Here is a 6,992-nt window from a genome sequence, read left to right as displayed (position 1 = left end):
GGTAGGCATCCAAGGGTTTAGGGAGCAGAGACACAATTATACTTCTATGTTTAAAATAAAGTCCCACTGAAGAATGGAACCAGTATTAGAGGGAGCAGAAGGGGATTCCAAGGATATTAATTGGGGGACTGGGGATCACTCAGGAGATTGATGGAGCAGTTTGTGGTAGAAAGTTTGGACACAAAAGAAATCTTTAGAAGATTTAAGTAAAAGAATGTTTAAAACTTACAACAAAGTCTAATATGTAGGAGGGATAAGCAAAGCAAGAGAGTAAGTTCTCTAGCTATAAAATAACTAGAGAATCATCCCTGCCATGTATCATCATGTGAATAAAAATATAAATGTGACAATGTAGGCTACCTTAAACATCTCTTATACTTCTTAGTGAATGGAAGAAACTCAAAAAATGAAAACAGCTTATTTTGGGGGCTCCAAAATCACTGCAGATGGTGATTGCAACCATGAAATTAAAAGATGCTTGCTCCTTGGAAGGGAAGTTATGACCAAACTAGATAGCATATTAAAAAGCAGAGACATTACTTTGCCAACAAAGGTCCATCTGGTCAAGGCTATGATTTTTCCAGTGGTCATGTATGGATGCAAGTGTTAGACTGTGACGAAAACTGAGTGCCGAAAAATTGATGCTTTGAATTTGTTGTTGGAGAAGACTTTTGAGAGTCCCTGGGACTGCAATTAGATCCAACCAGTCCATCCTAAAGGAGATCAGTCCTGGGTGTTCGTTGGAAGGACTGATGCTGAAGCTGAAAGTCCAGCCATTTGGCCACCTCATGCGAAGAGTTGACTCACTGTAAAAGACCCTGAAGCTGGGAGGGATTGGGGGCAGGAGGAGATGGGGACAAGAGAGGACGAGATGGCTGGATGATATCACCGACTCTATGGGCATGAGTTTGAGTAAACTCCGGGAGGTGGTGATAACAGGGAGGCCTGGCGTGCTGCATTTCATGGGGTCGCAAAGAGTCGGACACAACTGAGCAACTGAACTGAACAATTCACACTTCTTACAGGTGATATGAGGTTGAATTTTTTTCTGGGTCAAATCCCTTATTTTGCACTCTACCATTGGCTGCAAAGACTGCAGTTCACCAGTGCAAATGGAAAGGAATGTGGCAGGAGGCTGTCTTTGTGGAAAGAGTCTACAGTGTGACTTCCAGATTCTGAATGCTCCACCTTTACATGTTGGCAGCCAATAAAAATTGTTATTTGAGAATATATATCAATCAGTTTGGTGAGATTTTTCTCTTAAACTTATGAAGATGATCAAGAGCATGATCTTGAACATGGTTTGTGTTTTTTTCCAGGGAGTCTGTTTTTACTCCTATGGATTATACCTTGCTGATGAAACCCTTTGGGATGGAATAAAATCTTGAGACTCTGCAGTTTGCACCTCCAGTGGCCAAGACAAAGTTCTTGGCAGGGGTGCTATAGAACTGCGGTTGACCCACACACAAGGTCCGCTTAGATGGAGATGGCCACACACAGACCTCTCTGGTGGGCAGGGCACAGGAGAGCCATCCCACAGCAGAAGAAGCCTGTGTTACTTCCCTAACTATAGACACAGACCATCACTATCACCAAGGAGGAGGGTGGTGTTTCTGCATTAAAGGTTAACACACATACATTTAGACTTCGTATCTACAAGGATGCAGTTCTAACCAAAGAATCAGAGTTGAACGGGCTTTTTTCCTAAGTGTGTAAGATCTCCGTATCTTTATACAGAATTATTCTCTCTGAATATTCTGAAAGACAGGGAAGTCTGCGTGCTACAGTCTGTAGAGTCGCAAATAGTTGGACACGATTTAGGACTGAACAACTCTAAATATTCTATTGTGCCATTACAATGGAGCTCTATGTTACTGAGGAAGTAAATAAGTGCGGAAAATTTGTATGGAGAAAAATTTACTCTTGAACATTCTTGAAATCACCCACTCAGAGTAGTTATGTGGTTTTATACATACTTTGTGGTCTTACAATAAGACTAACATGGTCAGGCTTTCTCAAGCAATTAGACAAAGTCCTACCTCTTTAGTGGAGAAACCAGATGAAACACTAGGCCTCCATTTAGTGGTTAGTTTTTAAAAATAAATGTTTGTCTGTCTTCTGCTTTTTAAAAAAATATATACAATGTTTAAAGGTTGTTTTCTACTTATATTTACTGCAAAACGTTGGCTACATTACCCATGTTGTACAAACCATCCTTCAACCTATCTTATATCTAATAGTTTGTACACTCTGCAGCACTAAATAACCCCCCCACCCACTACTAACCACTAGTTCTTTCTCCACATCTGTGAGTCTACTTCTCTGATTTTTTTCAAGCACATGTTAGTTGAGTAAGTTAAAGCTATTTAACTCTACTGCATACAAAAGAAAAGTACTTTTCTAAATCTATTTTCAAAATTAACACTCAAAGTCTGATTCTAATTTCTAAAATCAACTTTCAAAAATAATTTGAATCAATTTATTGTCTAATTGAACTAGTAAATAGCCTAACTCTTTTGCCATGTCATTGAAACAGTAAAACATCAATGGCCTAATTAGTCATGCCTTTAATGAACAGAAATATTAAATGTGCAGAAAGAAGGGATAGTAATGTAAGATTTCCGTCCTCTTTTCTCAATCATGTGTGTACATTAATCCAAATGAATCCCAGTATTATGTCATTCTAGACTTTTATTCATTCTCATTTAATTTTAGAGCTGAAAGACAAGTCCAAGATTATCTGCCATGCTAGATACCTTATCTTTGCCCTCTGGATACATTTCCTTCCTTCTCCACCATGTTTATGGGCTTGGTGGGATGGCCTAAGGTCCACATCAACAGGCCCCCTTACTTTCTGTCTTCCTTTTGGGATCAACAAATGGGAAGCCCTGGCACAAGATGGATGGAAGGAACAGAATAAGATCACTGAACTTATTCCCCTGGCTCCCTCCTCTTAAATTTTTACAGATACAATCACAGTTTCTTCAAGGTGTCCTCCTCTGCAAAACTCTGTTTATGTTCCACACATGCCCCCTTCTCCCATTTCTTTGGATCTAGGCTGATAACAACTTATTTAATAGCACCCATCTCCCACAACTTGATAACACTCTTGAAATATTTTCATTTCTTTATACCGTTTGTTTGATTTCTAAATGCTACAATTTAATTTTGCACATGAAAACACTGAACCTCAGGAAACATGGCTGTCAAGTTCAAGGTAACACAACCACTAGCCAGCCAGTGAATGACAGTGGGAAGAAACCAGAACATTCCATTGCCAGGAACAGAAGCTTCTCTGAAGCAAATTAAACAGACAAAAAGATGGAAAAGTTCTTTTGACCACAGAGCAGGGAAGTTCAGTATGACTGAGTTTGAGAATGGGAGTAGGCAGAGTCAAGCCTTTATTATCAGGAATGTGTCTCTTTTCTCCATCCCTCTCCTTAGCTCCAGGTTGATAGGAGGCTGTCCCACAGAACAGAAAATGTAACTACTAGAGGCTGTATCTTTACTATCACAAAAGATCTAGCAAAGTCCCAGAGGCAAGTATAGTTAAGTTAGCACTACTCACAAGCCCACCATGAACAAATGAGGTGAATCCTGAGTGCTCAGATCAAGACAACTGGCCATCCTTGGAGTGAGGAAATAGGGTCAGCCCTACCCCTAAAACATAGACTCAGGTGGGGAATAGATTTGAATGGATTTGATTCAGAAGGTTAAGAGGAAAGACCAAACACAATAATATGAAAGATTGAATTTGTTTTGCCCTTTCTTGATAAAGTTAAAAAGTGTTTAATACAAATAACCTTTGCTATATATATATATATAATTTATATATATATAAAAGCATATTTAGGTTTATATATAAATTATATCTATCCATAAAATAGTATATAAAATTGCATATTAATACAATTTCAGACATTTTCTAAATTTCTCAGTAATGACAACAGATGGATTAAAGATTCCCAAAATTTGCAACTGAAACTCACATCATGTGATATTTTCAAATGTACTTTTCTAAATGGTGATGGCAACCATGGATCAACCCCAGTTGGCAGACATGAGGTCAGTAATCCTCATGTCAGAGTTTATTTGGTGCTGCTGTTTAGAAAAACTGAATTTGATATGTCTGTCAAAGCTCAAAGCTATTTTCAGTACTTTTCACTTCAGAGGTAGGTGGAAACACCCACTATATGGAGGAACTCTCTGAGAAAACTGGTGACAGATATGATAGGAGTACAGGAAAGGAGAAGTGAGTGAGCAAAAGATGAGTCTAAAATCTTGTGTATTCAGTCAACTATGCTTACAGAGCCCTTTTCTTTTCTACTGACTACAAACAGTAGGAACGAAAACAGCCCAAGCCAGCCTGCTTTCTTACACCAATCAGTCACTGAGCAATACAAGAAGTAGCCATTTTAGGGGATGCAATTTCACTCTGCAAAGTGTTGGGAGGTTCCCCTTAGTCTATAAACTGAGTCTAAAGGGATTAACTAAAAGTAAAGTCAAAAGAACCTGATCAAAATATCCAAAGCACTTTCAGAGTTTATAGAAATGAAATGCAGGTCTGGTAACCAAGATTCAGTCATAGATGAGTCAGATCCAGAACCAGTTTAGACAAATATCTGTGTATCATTTCTGCTCAATCTGGAGTCTCCCCATTTTCCAAATAAATGACTGTGTAGTATCATTTAAGATCCACAGTTCAGTTTTCAACTCAGTCTACATATGAAATTTGACATGTTAACCCTGTATTGGAAAGAGGATGCACACAAGTAGATTTATCAGAGGTTGAGAAGCAAAATAAGAGCTACTTATTTTCCTTCCTTTGTGGAAGGAAAAATATTGCTTTGCCTAACTACTGACATAATGTATAATGGGTTAAGGGAAAGTTAAGGGACAGATAACACCTCAAGACTCAATCCCTGAGCCTCATATTTTGAGCTTTACATTCTGAACATAGACTTCCACAATATTATAGTTCACCATCATCATTTCAGGAAAGAACATGGGGAAAAAGAGTTGTTGCAAGAGTTGATTTTCATCACAATGTGGTTAATGTTTAGTTTCTAGCAAATCAGATGATGTATGCAAGATACATATGTCAAGTAAGTCCCAACATAATATGCTAAATCATTTGCATGGATAGATGCACCCAGAAGACTTTTTCTAATGTTATCATAAAGCATGTTGAACATGCAAAGAAAAAAATAAATAGTCCAATCCCCAAAATGTTGTGTAACCTAAAGACACAATTATAACGCACCTAGGAGAATGGCAGACACCCATAAAATGGGTACTCAATAAATACTATAACAACAACAGAAACAAATTCTATGAATACAACTAATTTTCTGGGACTAAAGGTATCTAAGGTGCTAATCCATGTTATTTCTGTTTCTCATTTTATATTCTTCCCTAAAATGCTATTCCTTTAATAAAGTGTAACTAATTTCCATTCCAAAGTGTGAGGTGGATAAAAGTTTGCCACCCTTGTAATCTAAGTGTACAACATTATCACAGGTACTGGCAAATAATAAGCAGATTACCCTACACCCAGAGTCCTTGGGGACCTGTCACTAGCAGTAAGGGGATAGTTGAGATTTCATCTCAGTTACTAAGAGAATTAGGCAGAGAAAACTTATACACCCTGTTCTCATTTTCTCCATTATCTTTTGAGATTGAGAACACACTTGAGTCACTTTGAAGTGATATTATTGACTTGCATAACATTTTCTTTTTGTTCTCCAATGTGAATGTGCATTTTTCAAATATCAAGCCTTTGATCTGAATTGCTCCACTGGAACACTCTATAGAGGTTGGAAACCATTTCTATATAAAGTTTTGCTAGGAAGACTACTCTAGCTTGGAAGAGGTTGGAAATATCCCATCTGAAAGCTCTTTTCAGTCCTCCTCAGCCTAAACACTTTTTGAGAGGGGTCAAAGGTCACAAACTACTAAAGCAAAACCCAAATTACTCAGTGCTTCCATAAGGAAACTAAGCTTACTGGAAACTCAGAGGTCACCAACTGGACTCCTGAATGCAGCAAGGGACAAACAGTAAAAATGCCTTTAAAAAGTAACAGGTACATTCTCCTAAATCCTACTGATTTTTACAAGTTGCCCAATAAATTTAAAAGATTAGCTTCTTAGGTATCAATGTAGAATCTAAATAGAACTATTCAGGAAGGAGAAGGGAGTGGTAGCAGAAGTGGCATGGTCAGTCCAAACTTTGAACTCTCAAAGCCACGAGCCTGCAAACTACGAAGCACCAGATGGTTTTATAAACCTGAAGGTCCATAAATTTTCCCTTAAAAGTTTCCATTTTTCTTAAAGGGTTGTTTTCTTTGTGGGATTGCAGTAAAATTTTGCCATTGGGTATCGGACCCCCCCAAACCCTAATAGCTTTTTAAGTTTTCTTGCTCTGCATGCTGGAGACAAGCAGGACAGATGCCAAGAGAACAAGCTCAGAGCACAGCGTCATCTGGCAGCTGTCTTGCTGGGGAGAGAAGGCTGAGCTTCTATTTCTCAACCTTGACGGTCTCACTGTAGTCATCACAACTTAATGAAGTTCTAAGATTTTAAACATTCATAGACTGAGTTTAGAGATTCCTGCTTCAATTGGAAAATTAGTATATATTTCTGATTTTCAATTACAACTCCAAATCTCCAGTTTTTAAATCTTATTCAGGAGTGGCCAGAAAGACAGAATGATGTGGGAAAGACTTCCCTGATTTTGTTATTTAGTCTCTAATTTTTGCCTGATTCTTTTGCTACCCTATGGACGTGACCATCCAGGCTCCTCTGTTCATGGGGTTTCCCTGGCATGAATACTGGAGTGGGTTGCCGTTTCCTTGTCCAGGGGATCTTCACCACTGAGGAAATCGAACCGCGTCTCCTGCATTGGCAAGTGGGTTCTTTTCTGCTGAACCAGCAGTGTAACTTTAATTTGTAATGGAGTCAACTTTATCCCTTCTACTTTTAATGTGTGTGTT

Source organism: Muntiacus reevesi, chromosome 20 (assembly GCF_963930625.1).
Source record: "Muntiacus reevesi chromosome 20, mMunRee1.1, whole genome shotgun sequence".
NCBI classification, from domain to species: Eukaryota; Metazoa; Chordata; class Mammalia; order Artiodactyla; family Cervidae; genus Muntiacus; species Muntiacus reevesi.
The sequence above is the reverse complement of the archived record's forward strand: the minus strand, read 5'-3'. Positions refer to the sequence as shown.